Source organism: Hyaena hyaena, unplaced genomic scaffold (genome assembly GCF_003009895.1).
Source record: "Hyaena hyaena isolate Hyena2069 unplaced genomic scaffold, ASM300989v1 scaffold_53, whole genome shotgun sequence".
Lineage (NCBI taxonomy): Eukaryota > Metazoa > Chordata > Mammalia > Carnivora > Hyaenidae > Hyaena > Hyaena hyaena.
Genome location: NW_024080686.1, coordinates 4177080 through 4197205, shown reverse-complemented (window position 1 = coordinate 4197205; position 20126 = coordinate 4177080).

Genomic DNA, 20126 nt, shown 5'->3' with positions numbered 1-20126 from the left:
GTACAGTGGTGACTGAGAACCACTGAGCTCAGTAGGGAATGGAGAGCCCAGAGAGTGAAGATGACTGATCAAAGTCACACAGCAGTGGGCCCAGAGGTGAGATTGCAGACTGCTAGTAAGGGCTTGTTTAAAAATCTCATTGTGTCTCCCAACTACGAACTTCATCCCCAGATGGTAGATATGACTCCAAAATCCCAAGCTGTCTTTCTTCAATTGCGTTTTGATTTCTGTCAGTTCAAGCCAACCACAAGTTGCCTAACCCATAGAGCAAAGTAAGAATGCCCCCCTTCAAGGCACTGCATTTAAACCTTCATTAAATAAAACATACTTCCTGCCACGTGTGAGGTACAGTGCTAAGAGTTTGGAGCACGGGAACGGGCTGTAAAGAAGAATTAGGAAGATGTGGTTTATATATGCAATGGAACACTACTTGGCAATAAGAAGGAACCAAATCCTGCCATCTGCAACAACGTGGATGGGACTGGAGGGTGTTACGCTAAGTGAAATAAGTCAGTCAGAGAAAGACAGGTACCATATGTTTTCACTCATGTGTGGAAATTGAGTGACCATGCATGGAACAGATGACCATAGAGGAAGGGAAGTAGAAAAAAAAATAGTTTCGAACAGAGAGAGAGGCAAACCATAAGAGACTCTTAAATACAGAGAGTAAACTGAGGGTTGATGGGGGAGGTGGGTAAGGGAGAGGGGGAAATGTGTGATGGGCATGGAGGAGGGCACTTGTTGGGATGAGCACTTGGTGTTGTATATAAGCGATGAAACACGGGTCTACCCCCGAAACCAAGAGCACACTGTATACACTGTATGTGAGCCAACTTGGCAATAAATTATATTTAAAAATATTAATAATAATAAAATAAATACATAAATAAAAAATAAAAACTCAAAAAAAGTCTGAAGTGACATTGCCATTCACGAGCTGTAGGCTGCACGTGTGACCAAAACACACATTTGACGGGAGCTAACAGACAGATGTTCAGATGAGCAAGTTGAACGCTTAATTCTCCAACTGGCCTGTGAGACCACATGCCCTGGCATCTCCTCCCATGAAAGGCTCTCACCAAACCACTGCACAACCAGGAAGTATTGTGATTGTCTTAGGAAAGGGAGGAACATTTATTTTTAAACCCGACAGTTTAAAAAAAGCATTTTTAAACATTCATAAACTGTTAAGGACAAATCTTTTTTATTAATTTTTTCTCAAACGAAAATAAAAAAAAAACCTTACACGTTTTATGAGGACTGCTTTTTTCCGATTTCTTTTATTAATAAGGAGCTAATACTGTAATTGTTTCTTTGCATAACAGAACTATTACATAAAACGAATACATTTAAGATAACTACATACTCATTTCTTTCCTTTCTTCTGTGAAGTACATTTTCTTTAGAAGCCAAATTTATGCTCTGGAAGAGGCAGCCGACGAGCCAACGTTGTAATTTTACGAAACCGCAAAGGGCCCCTCCAAAGGGATCTGACTTGAATACACACTGCAAGGAAATTAATGGTCTCGGTTCAAACATCCTCTTTAATCCATCTCATTTTGCCTCTTATAAGGAGGAGAACAATGCAGTTGTCGGCCTGACTTGGGAGAAGGACAAATGTTGAGCAACGCGCTGTTGGCAGGAGACCATGCGAGTTCTTTCTGGGGTATCTCAGCGGCCTTCGGGTGCTGCCAGGGCAGAGATGTGTTGTGTGTCATTATCAATTTGCACTCTGATTTCCTAACAGTTCAAGAGGCCTTCTGACAAAAGCCTCCATTTAGATCTAATAATAACTCTGGATTTTTGTTAAGCGGCTCACAACCTGGGAAGAGGCCCAATTGCTAAACATACTTCCACGGCATGAGTTTCTTTTACGGAGCCCAGAGGGGACAGCCAAGCAGACTAGAAAATGTGTACTGGGGAGATGTTTGCACTCTTAAAAGCTCTTTCCATAAAAACTATCTCCCTTCATATATGAAGTCCATCTGAACAATGATCATAATTATGGGTCACATTGTTGTTGTCCAGTGGGAGCCTGGGATAATAACAGTGAAAATTCAATAGCTCCCTATTGCCTTCTACATCCTACAATTATAAAATCTAATGGACTCAAGTGACCTACTTCCTTCTACTTAGTCACACAGCAGCTAGTCCATTTCCAATAAGTCACACTACCCATTTACATCTCCCTACCTTCATGGGTGTGTTCCATATATGGCTAGCCTTTTCTATTAGACTGTCCTCTGGTCTTTCTATTCATATTTCTCCACGCGAAACCACAGAAATATCTTAGCTCTGTATCACTCTCAAAAAATTCTTGAATGTATTCAAAGGGCACAGTATTTCCTGACTGTCCCTCTCTCCCAACAAAGTTTTCTTTTCTTCAAGGCAGCTGTCCGATGTCCCCTTGAAGACTTCTCAAGTGGTACGAGAGCCCAGCGTTTGCTTGGGGCAAGTCGTGGGGAAGAAGAATAGGGAGGTGAGTCAGCAGAAATAGGGGACAGTGTGCTGGTCTGGGAAGTGAGAGAAGACAGAGTTCAATCCCAAGACCAGTATGCAACAATTGGTATGACTTTGTCAGGATGGTCTTGGCTATGTTGCCCCATCTCACAAAACTTTCTGAAACACCCACGGCATCTGTGTTTCTGTCACAGTCCCCGAACTGGGGTAGAACTTATATAGAGGCTTTCATCGACTACTGGTGTATCTTTGAATCTCATTCATTGGCATGTCCCACATGAGACATTTGAAGGGACCCAAGGAAGAAGCAGATTAAACAAGGTATCAAAAAAAAAATTAATAAGCCACTGTTCTGTTACTTTCAGTAGTTCTTTAAAAGGGTGCTCATGGAGGATCAAGTGGAAATAATTGATTCAAATTCTGTTTACTGCCTCTTTGGAAATGTAACACCTTTCAAATTATGTAGTTGATCACATATGCTGGATACAAGATTGATAGTGTAATGCCAGCATGCTGTAGGTTTATATTTTATTTTATTTGTTAATGTTTATTTATTTTTGAGAGAGAGACAGACAGAGCATGAGTGGGGGAGGGGCAGAGAGTGACAGAGACGAGGAATCTGAAGCAGGCTCCAGGCTCTGAGCATTCAGCCCAGAGCCCAACATGGGGCTCGAACCCACTAGCTGGGGAATCGTGACCTGAGCCAAAGTCACTTAACTGACTGAGCCACCCAGCCATCCCAGGTGTGGTTTTTGAACAGAAAGTGAGTTTACATTACCTCTAGTTGTTCTGCCCAACCGGAATGAGTATACCTTTCCAAGGCCAGAACATCTCTCCAGAAATTGGTCACCCAAGCTTTGTCTGGACGTTTCCAGAAATAAGGCACCACCACCCCCTCCCAGCCCAAGATTCCTCGATGCATTTGTGGTGAGTCCAGAACCATCAGAACGCTCTTCCTCACAGCAGAGTTGATCCATTATTCCAGGAAGGTCTCATCCGTTCTGCCCTCTGGAGAAGAAGAAAACAAAACAAAACAAAATCTCTACATTCTTCTGCATGACTGCTTCTTAGGAAAAAAGTGCTCCAAAATTATCGTGTCAGTATTTTTCTAGAATAGAGTATTTGAAATGCCCTATAAACTGTGATGAACAGAGCAGCATCATAGAAAAAAAAATGCCTTTACCAATTAATCACATTTCTTTCCATATTTACCATAAGGGACGAGATACTTTCTGAGGAGGAAGAGACGTTTCAGTACTTAGAGTATATCCAAGTGCTTTCTGTCATTTGAAAATATATATGAATGCTTTAAAATATTCATACTTGAATTCTGAAATATTCCTTTGGGGGGACCAATCCTAAGAACATAATCCAGAATATAGCAAAAGCTTTACACACCTCAGTAACCAACACAGTGATGTTTGTTAAATAACTGAAAGTTGAAAATGCTGCAAATAACCAGATTCCGGGATATAACTAAATAGCCCATGGCTTATTACAGTAATTGAAAACCATGAAGCAATTCAAAATACTTTTGTTAAACACAATATGTCAGCATATAAAATGATACAGGAAGGAAGCAAGTATGGCTAAAGGAAAAGTAGAGCATTGGGAGAGAGGAAGAATAAAAGCCTAGATGCTGGCATTACCGAGATTGGAGTGTGGGGACTCTCGGTAATGTACCTCTATTTTCCACATTTTTTTCAAAATGCATGCTTTATATTGTTCAAAGGGAAGTGTCTTTGAAACAGGCCTGGGAAAGCTGCCTTTTCCAGGACCCTGGAAAGATAGAGGATGTCCAAGCTCACCCCTTTCTTTCCATGTGAAAGCAGTTTGTGAAGGTGATTATTATTATTAATCTGCAATTTCTCTAATGTCTGCAATGCATTTGGTGAATACTATAGTCACTGAGGCCTTGCCCTATTGCTCATTTATACAGAAAATGATGTAATGGTGAGCTCTTTTTTTATTTGCTTACTTATTTATATATTTATTTTTAGAGAGAGAAAGAGTGAGTGAGGGATGAGGGGCAAAGGGAGAGAGAGACTCCCAAACAGGTTACACACTCAGCGTGAAGCCCAATGCGGGGCTCGATCCCATGACTCTGGGATCATGACGTGACCAAAATCAAAATGTGTATGCTCCATCGACTGAGGAGCCCCCCAGGCCTCTGTAATAATGGAATCTTAAAATTCAGTATCTGTTAATCGTTGCGAAATGCATGGTTCCTATTCCATCAGCTAGTAGATTCAGTCTGTGTTGACAGTTTTAATCTTAACTTAATGATCTGTTTATTTGGCAATCCTCATGATAAGCTCCTGGCTGCGTGAGAAATGGGCATTCGAAATACCAAATAATCACCCCTTCGTACAATGTTCACAATCAAGATTAAGTGCAGTTTTGTACTGCAAACACAAGGAATTTTTCCTTGTGGCCACCACACAAATGCCGTGCGATTTCTGAAGCTAACGAGTTTATGCTTTTGCTAATGCAAATGAGATAGTACAGACTTTCTTTTATTTGAGCAAGTTTTACCAAAATAACAGAAATCGTTTTCTTCTAAGTTGATGTTGTGTCTCATAAATTAAAGTCAGCTAAAACCCATTTACCCTGACGGAGTATAATGTGTGAGGCAGGGTATATAAAAGTCATTTCTCTGTTACTCACAACTGGAAGCAGATTTTTAAAAAAATGAGGGGTTTCTGGGTGGCTCAGTCGGTTAAACATCCAACTTCGGCTCAGGTCATGATCTCACGGTTCCTGGGTTCAAGCCCTGTGTTGGGCTCTGTGCTGACAGGTAGCTCAGAGCCTGGAGCCTGCTTCAGATTCTGTGTCTCCCTCTTTCTGTCTGCTCACGCTGCCTCTCTGTCTCTCAGAAATAAATTAAAACATTAAAAAATGTTTTAAACTGAACGTTTTACAGGGGATTATGTTTAAATTTTCAAATTAGTCATAATTTCGTGAAATATCGTCAAAACTGTAAGTTTGTCGCATAGTACAAGTGCAAATTGTCTAGAATAGTTCAAAGGTGAGCTGTTCTCCATCCTCTAGGCAAAAATCCTACGGGAGCAGAATAATGGAAGACGTGGCTGGTAAAGGTGAAAAGCTTATGTGTCCAATGATAGCCGGGAGGCATGTGAGAGAGGGGAGTAAATCATCTCGTCTTTGATGTAGAAAGAAGTGGCAATGAGTTCCCTGAGGTAAGTCACCCATTTATGTATTCACTTACTAAATAATGTACCCATTTATTCATTAATTAAATAACTTTACAATTTACCACTCAATCATTTCCTCATTTCCTCAGTCACTATTCTGTAATTTACGGACTCATTAATTTGATCACTCATGTATTTGTGGGGTCTTTTTTTTCATTGAATATGTTCTTTACATATCCAATTATTTTGATAAGCAGCATTGACCAAGGCACACGCTAGGTGCTCGCAACAAAGAAAGGAGAAAGATAAGATAAGATCTCTATCCCTAGGAGTTCCTGGTGAAAGAGACAGGCGAGACAGGTGCGCAATTGCTTTGATGAGTAAGTACTTTGCTAGAGGTGGGGCAAAGGCACTGGGGTGCAGAGATTGAGGTCATTGCCTGTATTAGGAGCCCCAGTGAGGTTTTACAGTGTTGTTTGAACTGCAGCTGCTGCGTGAAGTAGCTCATGAGAAAACAGAGCTGGGGAAGTCAGCAGGGCTCCTGTCGGAAACAGAAGGAAGGTTCCTTCCGGGCAGGGGAAGGAGCTTGCGCCTGGCACAGAAGTGTGAGAACTTATGCCTTATTTAGAGAATGGTGAATAGCTTAAAGTTCCCAGAGAAATAGGACAAGATTGAAATGACCCTAGACTGGACAAATAGGCTGGAGGCCACTTGTGAACAACCTTGCAAACTCCTCTTTAGGTTTATAAAGGTGTTGGGCACATTTGCACAGCCCAGGCCAATGCGTACTAGACCTGTTTCAGCCTTATGAATACCCGGCCTGATGGCGTCACCACTGGAAGCAAGTCGAAGCCTCCTTTGCTGTTCTCCCTCTGTGTCCCCGTTATTCATTCCAAACTCTTGGTATCATAGCTCTTGTTACAGCTTTTTCTTTCCTCTTCCATCTCCCTTATTAGAGTAGGAGGCTCTTGAAGACAGGAGCTAGATCATTCATTTCTGCACCCTCATTGGCTATATTTAAGTAAAGGAAGAATTAGGGGGTAAATACATGACAGCGTGAAAGGAGGAAGGGCAGGAAGGCACCTGGTCAACATGCCAGTAAGTAACAAGGTTAAGGTAAGAATCAAGATGCCTCTTCTCTGGGTGGCTCAGTGGGTGAAGCGCCCACTTCTTGGTTTCCGTTTGGGTCATCTCACAGATTCTTCACAGGTTCGAGCCCCACATCAGGCTCTGCACTGGCAGTGAGGAGTCTACTTGGGATTCTTTCTCTCTGCCCCTCTCCCATTTGTGCTGTCTCTGTCTCTCTCCAAATAAGTAAGTAATCTTAAAAAACCCACATTTATGGTTTGTGTTACACACCATACCAATAAGAAATTTATCATACCATTTTTTTACTGTGAATCCTTTCCACCAAAATAGATTGTTCATATAACTCACGGTATTAATTAAAATATATATTTGACAACACAGATAAGAGCTTTCTTACAGTAGAGACTCTGACTTTTTCTTCTTTTATCCTTGCATTACTCTGATTTGGCAAGTTCTAATCACTAACGCTGGTCAGATTAATGAATTCAGGACCCTGACAATGAAACCGTTAGATGAGTAAGAAAAAGATAGGAGGATACTGCTCACAAAAATGAGTATTTATATATATAATTTGTAGAAAATAAGAGCATATGAGTATAATACCCTTTCAAACCCCCAATTGTTCAGATATTCTCTCTGCATCTTATTGATGTATCAGTAAGAATTTTAACAACTCAGACTATACAGGCGTCAATCAATATTTAGCTACTCAATTATACAGTTAGATGTATACCTACATTGAGCTTTCATTTTAGCATTTTATATGAAGATAATGTCAGGCTATTAAAGAAAACATTTCAAAAGCTATCTCTTAAAAACCCTAGTTGTGACACATGTTCTTTTCGCAAATTCCTGTCTTTTCCTTGTTTGACTTGTCATCACAATGAAGACTTTTTTTTTCCTTCTAACTCTCCACATTTGTAAACCTATTTTCATAATTTTATATAATCATATCAAACTTTAAACACCGAAGAATAATTCATTAACTTTCCCCTGGCTGTTGGCTTCTTCAGTGTTTGCCATTTGGCAAATGTTCTCAGAAGAAAAACAAAGCAAAAAAAGCAAGAGGAGAAGAGAATGAAAGAAAAAAAAGGAAAGGAAAGGAGGAAGGGATGAAGGAAAGGAAGAAGGGAGGGAGGAAGGGAGGACGGAAGGAAGGAAGGAAGGAAGGAAGGAAGGAAGGAAGGAAGGAACAAAGAAGGAAAGAAGGAAAGAAGGAGAGAGGAACTATCTTTCCAGAAGGTCAAGTTAAAGAAAAGGGACTCACACCAGTTCTCAAAGCAAGAAATATCTTTATCTGTGTACTATTTCTCTTTGAATATTGTCTTAAAATGAACTTTTCCATCTGAACATAGCGAGTAAAATTTAATGTACATTTCTATTGCTCCTGATGTCCCCACTGGTCTGTTTTCCAACATGGTTGAACAAATTTACAGCGCTACCAGCAATGTAAGTGCCCTGTTCTGCTACAATTGTCCCAGTATTCAAGTTATTATATTTTACTATTGTTGGCTTAGGTGAAAAATATTTCTCAAATATTGCTGTTATTTGTTCTGTGATTACTGAGAGGTTCAAGTAGTACAATTACATTACATTAATAATGGTCTGTAATTCTAGCTTTTTGCTGAGTCATCATGATGCTTCCCCCCAACTTAGGCCTATTCCTTGAGAGTGATATAACTTGCAAAACTGTGTACAGGGTCATTAGATCAGGAAATTTTCAGTCTTTGATTTTATGTCTCTTCCAACCATCTCAGAAAAGCATTATCTTCCTTTTTTTCCCTGCAGTAGACTTCTTTTTGCCCTCCATGTGGTTTACATTTCTAATGTAATTTGGTTAATAGATTCTACTACTTCTAATGCTAACATATGCCTAGTCTGATACCTGTCTAGTCTAGGCTTTCCCAAAGAGTATGCAATGAAACTGTGTTTCTGGGTTAAAATTGGTTCTGTGCTAAAAATTGTTCCATAATTTGAGAACTGATGGTGTAGGCAAAGCATGATAAGTTTCTTTAATATATATATTCTCACTTTATGCATGATGCTTTTCTAAGAGAGGGTTATTATTACTGAAATCTAAGAAAGGAGCATAGAAGGTATTGGGCATCCATCCATGAAGATAGTCTTCATCATGGACAGGAATTTTGTACCTAAATTAACTAATCAAAGGAGAATCCAACAAAGTGGATCCCCTTGTGTCTGGTTTACAATGACCTCTGGCAAACGTATCACCTTTGTTTTTTCCAACCTATTTTTCATTTTCTTATAAATCACATAGATGTGATGGTTAGTTATATGGTAAAAATTCTATGTTCCAGTGGAAAAGGAACAGCTTCTGCACTGATGGACCAGGATAATTCTCAATATTCTTTGGCTTCTCCAAAGGAATGGCGTATGGATAGGATCAGAAAATCCCCCAATCCTAACCAAACCAGCTGATTAGGGGCCGTAGAATGAATAAACTTTGTTATGTGGAAATGTAAAAGCAGCGTGCAGAATGCTTGCAAATTAAGTACTCAAAAGAAATAGAACCAGCAGGTAACTTCAAGGGCTCTCAATGTATTTCCAGCACATTCTTTTTTCAAAATGAATGGTTTTGAAACCTCAGGCAGTAAGTGAGAGAGCATAGCTAAGTTCTTTTTCCTTGCTTCCAAGACAGGATTTTAACATAATTTCTTTATTAGTAAAGAGATCTTTCCTCAAAAGGAGTCCTAAACATTCTGCTTATGTTAGATGCAAAATAAGTTTGATTATTATTCCTCCTCATATTTATGTGGAGGCTGAAAAGGAGAATTTAAATGGTTCGCCCACGATCACACAGCTAGCGGTCAGCAGAGTGTAGCTGGGACTCTCTCAAATGCTTTCTTACACAGAATTCCCTTCACCCAATGTGGACACATAAGTGCCCCTCAGCTCGCTGAAATGGCTTCATGGGCCTGTCACCGTGCAGAACCCTTCCTCGTCTCTTATTTCAGAACCAAAGAACAGTTTGACATTTAAAATTCAAAAACAAAAACCCCTAGAAGGCAGACAGTCTAGTTACAATTGTTTTTCCTCCTAAGGGAAGCTTGCTTAACATGGGAAAGTAAAATTAAAATGTTGAAGGGGGGTTGAACGCTCAGACAGATATGTAGATAGTCAGAAAGCTCATGGTGACTCTAGAGGGACAGCAAGAATTTGTGCCCTGATGTCAGAGAGAATCATGCTCAGATCCCTTCCATCCCTGAAGTTCAGTTTCTCCAACTGTAAAATATGAGGGTTCAGTCAAAAGACGAGTGTATTAGAATTCCTTGCATTCAGACCACCCACACTAGATCACACAGGAATGATGGATGTCGATGAGAGATCGATGATACATAGGTATGTAGAAGCATGGATGGATGGTGGATGCAAGGGGGGATGGATGGATGCATGGGTGGGTAGAATGGATTAGATGGAAAGGAGGGGTTAAAATTTGCCTTGGAATCAACCACATCCAGAAATCCACAGTCTTCGTGCTGGTGATCCAGTTTTCCCCCCCTCCTGTCCTTCCCCCCCCCCCACTTCTATCCCTCACACCTTGGCTTCCACCTATGTATTGAGTCACAGGGGATTCTATCTGTCTCCTGCATGAGAAAGAAGACTCAGAACAATCAGGTTTGGATCACATTACAATGGCTGTAGCCAAGATAAAAATGGTAGCTACCTTTTCTTGTCCAATTCAGAAAGCTCCCTGGAATGGCCTTGATTGATCCAGAATAAGTCATTGTTTCCTTCATGTGGACGGGTCATAGTGACTCAAGAAATGCAGCGCTAGGCAGCACTGTGGCTAACTCCATGTTTTCATATCTCCCTACTGGATTACATGCGACTCTTCATTTTTATCTCCTTGCTTCTTGCCCCCCTGACTTGTGATAGTCAGACATTTCTACAACATGTTCATCATTAAAACATAACGGATTATAGGCAGATTAGTGGATCCAAGGTGAGCTGTTGGAAAATGAGTTTAAAAGTTGATTGGATTTCTCTTGATAAATTGTTACCACAATGGATATCAAGGTCTGTTCCATTTCTCCTCACCTGACTGTGCCACTGTGGGAGGCAGGATAATGACCCCCCCAGCAATGCCCATGTCCTAATCCCTGGAACCACTGAATGGGGGCTACAGACCCCAGAAACAGGGAAGTTTTCCTGGATTCTTCAGGTGGGCCTAACTCATCACCTGGGCCCTTAAAGTGGAAGAGCAATTAAAAAGAGTCAATCAGAGGCCACACCAGAAGAGGCCTGGAGTAAGTGAAATGTGAGAGAGACCACTGGGCAATGGCAGCTTTCAAGATGAAGAAGGGGGCCGTGAGCTAGAACATGTGAGCAGCTTCTAGAAGTTGATAACAATCCTCAGCTGATAGCCAGGAACCTCAGGGAACTGAAATCTGCCAACTACCTGCATGGGCAAGGAAACAGTTTCCCCTCCTGAGCTTCTGCAAAGGAACACAGCCTAGCAGATACCTTGAAGGTAGCCCTGTGACCCCCGTGTTGTGCTGCTGACCTGCAAAACGGTAAGATGACACATTTGTAATGTGTAGGCCACTACCTTGGCAGTAATTTGTTGCCGCTGCAATAGAAAACTAAGACACCAGGTAAAGCTTTAGTTTTTTGAGGAAAGTGTTCACAAAATGAATTTCTTAACCGATTTGCTCAGCCCTAAGAAGCAAAATTTTGGCGGTCTTGGTTGGGCAAAGTCCCACCGGTCTAGATCTCTCTTCTTAAGAAAAACTAGAGGGACTTTTTCTCATTTTCAAGTTTATAAAAAGGACAAAACCTCTTGTTAAGAGCAGAGTGTGAGCTCTGTAAAAATGGGGTTACTGAACTCACACAAAACAGACTCCAACAGTGTAACAGTGGATACAGGTGAGACTCATTAGCCAACTTGGCCCAAAGGGACACCTTTCCCAGCCTGGCTGCCCAACCTTCCTGCCTGGCTGCCCCTTTCTTAAACTGCCCATGTGACCCGTGCCCCTTGCACTTCACTGACTTGATACTAATCTCAGATGCTCCTAACATTTGTTCGTAATTCTGCTCAAGGTAAAAATTCTACCAAAGAAGTTATTTCTGTAGAGACTTTTCATACTTCAGCTGATCCTACAAAATGCTGGCTCCCTGTTTTTCTTACTAACATGGAGGATGGCAATGTGATGTTGTGATTATGTCACTGATTGCCTTTGACAGCTGCACTGTCTCTAACTACATTTTCCCAGTGTGCCAAGGCAATGCCAAAGCATTTAAACCTGTTTTTAACGATCCCAGTTATGATAAGATGGCAGATAAAGGTAATACAAAATAGGAAAGATGGAAGAAAGGAGCATCTTCACCCAAAACTTAAAAGACAGGATAAGTGGAGAGCCTGGGTGGCTTAGTCAGTTAGGCGTCCGACATCCACTTGGGTCATGATCTCACGGTTTGTGGGTTCGGGTTCAGGCCCCGCATTGGGCTCCGTGCTGACAGCTCAGACCCTGGAGCCAGCTTCAGGTTCTTTGTCTCCCTCTCTCTAACCCTCCCCTGCTTGTCTTTTGTCTCTCTCTCTCAAAAATAAATAAACATTAAAAAATTTTTTTGAAAAAATACAGGATAAGATATACCCTTGAATTAATAAGGACTTAAAAACCAGAAGTTAAAGCATGGGAACACATGGTGCCCCGACCTTGAACGGGTATATTGAATTCATAAACAATGGGATCTTTTGTGTTAACACCCACATGAGGCCTGGCAGTAAGACCTGGGGCCTAAATAAACCAGGAATTATAAATGAGACCACTACTAGTGCTCCAAATATCGTACCATCACAGAAAAGTGAATCAGAACATAAATCTCCCTTCTGCCCTAAAAACCAGAAGGAAATTGATCTGTCTCTACCAGTACTTCATATGACCTTGGACTCTAAATTTATGCCACCATGGAGAGCCTGGGTGGCTCAGTCTGTTAAGTGTCCAACTTCAGCTCAGGTCATGATCTCCCAGCTCATGAATTCGAGCTCTGTACTATCAGCCCAAAGCCTGCTTCAGATTCCGGGTTGGTCTCTTTCTGACCTTCCCCTGCTCATTCTATCTCTCTCTCTCCCTCTCAAATATAAATAAACATTAAAAATAATAAATAAATAAATAAATAAATTTATACTGCCCAACTCACCAGAATTAAATACACAAAGCTTTGAAGGTACTTCAATAACACAGACTACATAAAATCTCCCAAAGAGCACAGAGTGGGGAGTGGGAGGCCTTGTTTATTTGAGTTCACAATCAAAAATTACAAAATGCAGGGGCGCTTGGGTGGCTCAGTTGGTTAAGCATCCGACTTCAGCTCAGGTCATGATCTCATGTTTTGTGGGTTCAAGCCCCGTGTCAGACTATATGCTGACAACTCAGAGCCTGGAGCCTGCTTCAGATTCTATGTCTTCCCCTTTCTCTTCCCCTCTCATGCTCATGTTCTGTCTCTCTCTGTCTCTCATTAATAAATAAATATTTTTTTAAAAAATTACAAATTGCATGAGGAAACCAACCATCCTAAGCACAATGAAGCAGACACAACCAGGCAGATTGTTAAAGCCTAAGAAAGTCCATTAATAAAACAAGAACCTGACAGACAAATAATTAAAAATTAGAAACCAACACTGTAAGAGAAGAAAAAGAAGATGTTTGTACACACACACACACACACATACACACACAAACCATATGTGACAGACAGAAGAAAAGAACTTCTAGAAACAAAAAATCCTTGATGTTAAAAGTTCCTCCGACAGAAGGAACGGATTCGACCCCTCAGAATAAGGAATCGGTACAATGAAGAATCTGTTTGGTTCATGTTCCCACAATAAAGCAAGGGATTATAAAGACATGGTAAACATAAAGGGTCTTAAAGTGAGGATACAATGAGAGGTTCTGGAAGGCAAGAGAAGAAGTGACAGGAAGCAATATCTGAAGAGATTATGGCTGAAGGTTTCTCTGTAAGAATGAAATAATGTGTGTCCCCAGATTAAAACAGACCTTGGAGGGCATTTGGGTGGCTCACTGTTTGGGCTGCTGACTCTTGATTTTGGCTCATGTCATGATCTCAGAGTCATGGGATTGAGCCCCATGTCAGGCTTTGAGCCAACAGCTCAGAGCCTGCTTGGGATGCTCTCTCTCTGCCCCTTCCCTTGTTCAAAACAAATAAACAAACTTAAGAAAAATTTTATAACAGCCCTCAGATAAAAGTGCACATTGAATTAAATACACACACGCATCCATAAGTACATACATGTGCACACTTAGACATAAGAGAGACTCCACATGACTGCAGAGACAGAATTCATGCAATAATGTGCTTAAGGGCTTGGAACGTACCCAGTACATAGTGTGGAATATATAATACTTAACTCTTCTCCTCCTTACTGCTAGAAAAATAAAAATACGCCTCTGTTGTACTCCTCTCTATATTAACGACATTTCGGAAGTCATGTCAAGATAGCAAGTGACTAAAACATAGTACAAAATATGTGGTATGCGATTATTTGCTTAAAATTGTATGCAGAAGCCAGCAGCCTGTATTATGTTATGGGAAGTATTCACAGCAGATATGAGAACAGTGGTTAGCTAGGAGGGGAGGGAGGGAGGGAGGAGGTGAGGAACAGAGAGGTCATCCTTAGGCCACAATTCTTAGGTTTGGGTGCAAAAAACAAACTCTGAAGCAAATGTAGCAACCCGTTAACTTCTGTTTAATTTCAGTTGTGGTGACCTCCACCCCTGGCTGTCCATTCACAGAGGTGGGGTTCATTCACGGGGCCCAGGCCAGGCACAAGGGCCCAACCCGTGTCTCCTGCTCTCGTGTTGCTTCTGCCTGAAAGAAAGCACAAGACTGAGGGCGTGGTGGCCCCTGTAGGTAAATGGGTGCCTGTTATATTATTTTATACACTTTTCTACATTTGAAATGTTTCATCACTTTAAAAAGGAACCATGACTGGGGGGCCTGGAGGGCTCAGTGGGGTGACCATCCAACTTCAGCTCAGGTCATGATCTCACAGTTCCTGGGTTAAGTCCCACATCAGGCTCTGTGCTGTCAGTGAGGAGCCTGCTTGGGATCCTCTGCCCTCCCTGGCTTATGCTCTCTCTCAAAAATAAATACACATTTAAAAAAATAAATAAAAAGGAACCATGACTTTCTGTATGGAGCCTCAGGTGGAAATGGAATCCATGTTGCTCAAAAGGATCAAATCCCTGTCACTTTATCCCATCAACTAACTGGCCAGTTTCCTATTTTCAACCAATAGAACTCAGGCTACTCTGGGTCTCCACCTCCATACCTGAGAAACGGGTGAAGGATTATAGGATGGGTACCCCAGAAATCAGGGACAGGAAACATTGTTTTCAACTCCCCAAGCAATGTAGTTTCCGGTCATCTTAGGAAAGCACTGGAAGGACTGGGAACCATCTTTTATGTACTATTTTCAATACATTCATAGGGCTTAAATCACTATGGCTGTTTCAGTTGTTAAGGGAGTATTTAGCTACAGTAAAAATGAGCGCAAAGAATACCAAGGAGATCAGTTATCCTTACCTGAAGTTAAATTATCCAGGTGGTAGGGGTATGATTTTTGCAGTTCTGTCAGCCCATGTTAATTCTTCCAAAATGCTTAAAAGACCCCAAAGATCACAGTTTATCTCCTATTGTCTGATAATCCTTGTCTGGTTACCCATAAAGAAAAGAAATCTCCATGTATCTCACGTTTGAAAAGTGGAATAAAAATAATAATGGTAATGATTGGTTTTTCTACAACCTATTGACTACTGAGTAAAAGCTCAAATACAAACATTCTTGTGTGCTATCTAGGAGTAAAAAATACTGTGATAATGTCTGAGGAGAAATAGCATATAGATCAAATTTGTTTTGTTTCTTTTTTCTCTCTAAAAAATGGTAGATGTCATAAAACACATATGACAAAGGACTTGTATCTAGAATATAAAAGAACTCAAAAAGCAACATTAAAAATAAAATCTAGTTAGAAAATAAGGAAAAGACATGAGTAGATATTTATCCAAAGAGGATGTATGGATGTAAAACAGCACATAAAAAGATGCTGAGCATCACTGACCATCCTAAGAGTGCAAATTAAAACACAATGAGATATCACTACATATCTCTTAAAACCGCTAAAATAATAGATGCTGGTGAAAATGCAGAGACTCTAGACACGCTGTTGTTAAGAACATAAAATGGCAGAGTTTCTCTGGAAAATAGTCTGGCAGTTCATTGAGGAACTAAACATACACTTATTATATGATCCAGCAATCATGTTCCTAGGCATTTATTCCAGAAAAATGAAAATTATGTCCATAGAAAAGCCTATACACAAAGAGTGCCTGGGTGGTCAGTCAGCTAAGCATCTGACTCTTGATCTCAGCTCAGGTCATGATCTCATGGTTTGTGAGTTAGAACCCTCCATCAGGCTTTGCACTGATGGCATGGAGCCTGCTTACAATTAGGTCTCTCCCTCTCTCTCTGCTCCTCTCTCTCTCTGTCTCTCTCTCTCTCTCTTTTTCTCTCAAAATAAAATAAACTTAAAAAGAATCCCTTACACAGGGAGTCTAGGTGGCTCAGTTGAGCATCCAACTTTGGCTCAGGCCATGATCTCATGGGCTGTGACTTAAAGCCCTGCGTCAGGCTCTGCCGACAGCTTGGAGCCTGGAGCCTGTTTCAGATTCTGTGTCTCCCTCCTCTCTCTGCCCCTCTCTTGCTCTAATTCTGTCTCTCTGTCTCTCTCTCTCAAAAATAAAGATTAAAAAAACCCTATACACAATTATTCATAGATTTATTTGCAATTGTCCGTAAACTGAAAACAACTATGATCTTTGGTGAATGGATGGTTAAACACACTGTGCATGAGATATTAGGCAGCAATAAAAAGGAATAAACTCTTACGTGATGGTTAATTTTACATGTTACCTTGACTAGGCTAAGAGATGCCCAGATAGCTGGTTAACATTATTTCTGAGTGTATTTGTGAAGGTGTTTCTAGAAGAGACTATTGTTTGCATTGGTAGACTGCATGAAGGAGATCATCGTCACCAGTGTAGGTAGGCATCATCTAATCCACTGAGGGCCTGGCAGGAACAAAAAGGTGGAGAAAGGGTGAATTTGTTCTCTCCTTGAGCTAGGATATCCGTCTTCTCCTCCCCATGGACATCTGTGTTCCTGGTGTTCAGGTGTTTGCACTCAGACTGAGACTTATACTCGGTTGCCTTCCCCCGCGCCCCCCCTCCCCCCCACCCCGGTTGACAGGCCCTCAGGTTTGGACCGGAACTATACCATTGGCATTCCTTTGCCTCCAGCTTACAGACAAACAGATTATGGGACTTCTCAGCCTCCATAACCAGGAGAACCAAGTCTTCTTTCTATGTACCTCTGTACATCCTCTGGGTTCTGTCTCTGTGGAGAACACTCACTATACATCTCGATGCATGTGACAGCTCAGAAGGATCACAAAAGCATTGGGCTCAATGAAACTTCAATCTCCAAAGTTTCCTTTGGAATTCGATGATTCCAGTTATAAAACATTCTTGAATGATACAATTATAGAAACAGAAAACAGATGAGGAGTTGTCAGTAGTTAGAAGAGGGTGGAAGGGATGGTTGGGTGTGAATATGCATAGATAGGAAGAGGGAGATGTGTGTCATGATCAAGCAATCTTGTATCTTGATTGCTGTGATTACTGATACCTGTACATGTAATAAAGTGTCATAGAACAACATGAGAATACCATCATAAAAAACTGGTGAAATCGGAGTAATTAATGGTTATATAAATGCCAGTTGATGTTGACTTTCAACTTACACTGCTTTCCAGTTGGAGAAAGAATTGGATATTTTCTCTACAACTAGAGGCTCATAAAAACACTGGATCTGCTTCTAGTTTCACCCACCAAATGACTCCGCAGCCCACATAACTGTTGTTAGGGAAAGGGCTCAAAGTTTCAAGTTAATTTCTTGGCATGACTAACATTTCATCAGAGCAAGAAGGACAGCTGTTTGGTTCTTAGGATTGTTAGCAGGATAATACCTGGGGAGGTAGAGGCTGATTATCCCACCCACCCATGCTCAGAAAAATGCCTAGCAGCCTACAAGTCTTTTAAGATAACAGGGTCAGGTAATTATTTCAAAAGAGACTTTATGCTTTCTAATCTCCACCGTCTGCTGATAACTGGTGAGATGAATAGGAACAAGTGTAAGAGGCAGGCGTAAGATAAAAGCTCTATGTTGCATTCTGTAGCGTTCCTTTTTATTTCTGAACTGCTCCAACATAAAATATGTTCTCTCTGGAATCCAGCGGCTTTCTGGAGAATTATTCACATTTCAACCTGAAATATGGAACCCACTGACTTCTGAAAAATCTAGCCCGCTCATGATTTTTTCATCTGACCAACAAATGCAATCAGAAATTCACAATCCCTTAGGTTATGGAATCATTGTTGAGCCCCAGATAACCTGTGTTCCTAGCCTATGTTTGCTGCATGCTTGCTATATGATCTCAGATAAATTAACTTATTTAACTTTGGACCTTCCATTTATAAAATACAATTAATAGTAGCACCTACTGCAAAAATGTTAGGAGTATTAAAATATACTAATGTATGAAAATTGTTGAGCACTGGGACAGCTGAGTGGCTCAGTGGGTTGAGCTCCTCACTCTTAGTTTTGGCTCAGGTCATGATCTCATGTTCTCATCTTCGAGCCCCGTGTCAGGCTCTGTACTGGTAGCGCAAAGCCTGCTTGGGATTTTCTCTCCCTCTCTCTATGCCCCTTCCCCACTCATGCTGTCTCTGTCTCTCTCAAATAAATAAGTAAACTTACAAAAATTGTTGAGCATAGTATCAGGATCATAGGAAAAATTCAGTAAATGAGAATGAGTATATAAAAAAAAGAAAAAGCAAGAAGCACAAATCTTGGATTCAATTCAATTTCAGTCTGACATGGTTAGAATATCTATGTGACCTCAAAGATGATAGCTAACCACCAATTACCTAAGTGTTTTCAACTATAAAATAAAGATAGAGGCATCTACTACTCAAAAATATGAGCAGCAGGGGACTATATATATGTATATATATATATATATATATATATGTGTGTGTGTGTGTGTGTGTGTGTGTATATATAAAAATCTTACAACTTTAAAGAGTTGTAAGGATGTCTTACTGTTCTATTAAAATCACTCTCTTTTGAGGGGCACCTGGGTGGCTCAGTCAGTTTGGTGTCTGACTTTGGCTCATGGTTTGTGAGTTCAGGGCTGTGTCAGACTCTCTGCTCTCATCACAGAGCCTGCTGCAGACCCTCTATCCCCCTCTCTCTCTCTGCCCCTCCCCTGCTCGTGCTGTTTCTCTGTTTCTCTCAAAATAAATAAATAAACTTAAAATAAAGCTTTTTTTTTTTAAATCACTCTCTTTCGAAATAAGAAAACATGCCACAGGCCCTATTTCTGTATGATGATGTGCAAATATAAGATGATGCCATCACCATGCAGGGCCTTACGGCATCTGTCCCGAACAGTTGCTAGAAGCCCTTTACCTCCTGCCTACCAGGCACTCCCTTGTCAATCAAGTTAATATATAACTGAATCTACTCAATACAGAATGATCTAATCACATCGCTTCTTTGCTAAAAATATCTAATCAATTTTCACGGTCTCAAAAGAAAAACAGAACTACAAAATCTGTAAATATTTGGCACACGTTCAATCCTCACAATGATATGTGCGGTCTAGAGACCAGAGAAGAGTTGCAGTTGAGTCTGAAGGCTGGCAGAACTCCCTCTTGCTTGGAAGAGGTCAGTCTTTTGTTCTATTCAGAATTCAAGTGATTGGACGAGGCCCACACACATTATGGTGATCTGCTTTACTAGAACTCCACTGATTTAAACATGAATGCCATCCAACAACACCCTCACAGAAATACCCAGAATAATGTTGGAGGAAATATTTGAGTAATGTGGTCCAGCCAACTTGACACTTAAAATTAACCATCAACTGGCCCTGTAGCTTCAATTCTTGCTTCTCTGATCACACTGCCTCCTCCTCTTCTGTCTGTGTGTCTTCTCTGAGTGTCAGTCTTATAAGTGATTGCATTTGCAACCCACCTGGATAAGCCAGGGTGAGCTCTTTATTGCATGATCGTCAACTTAATTATATTTGCAAGGACCCTATTTCCAGATAGGGTAACATTTACCTTTTTCCCAGATAGAGTGATGTGTCCAGGGATTAGGATATAGACATATCATCTTGGGGGCCGCGTTCCAACACACTGTATTTCTTCATTCAAAAGTAATATCCCATTCTTCTAAAGGTTCGTAAACATGACCATATGTATCTATTTTGGGTTATATCACTTCACATATTAAAAAAAACCACTAATCTCCCTA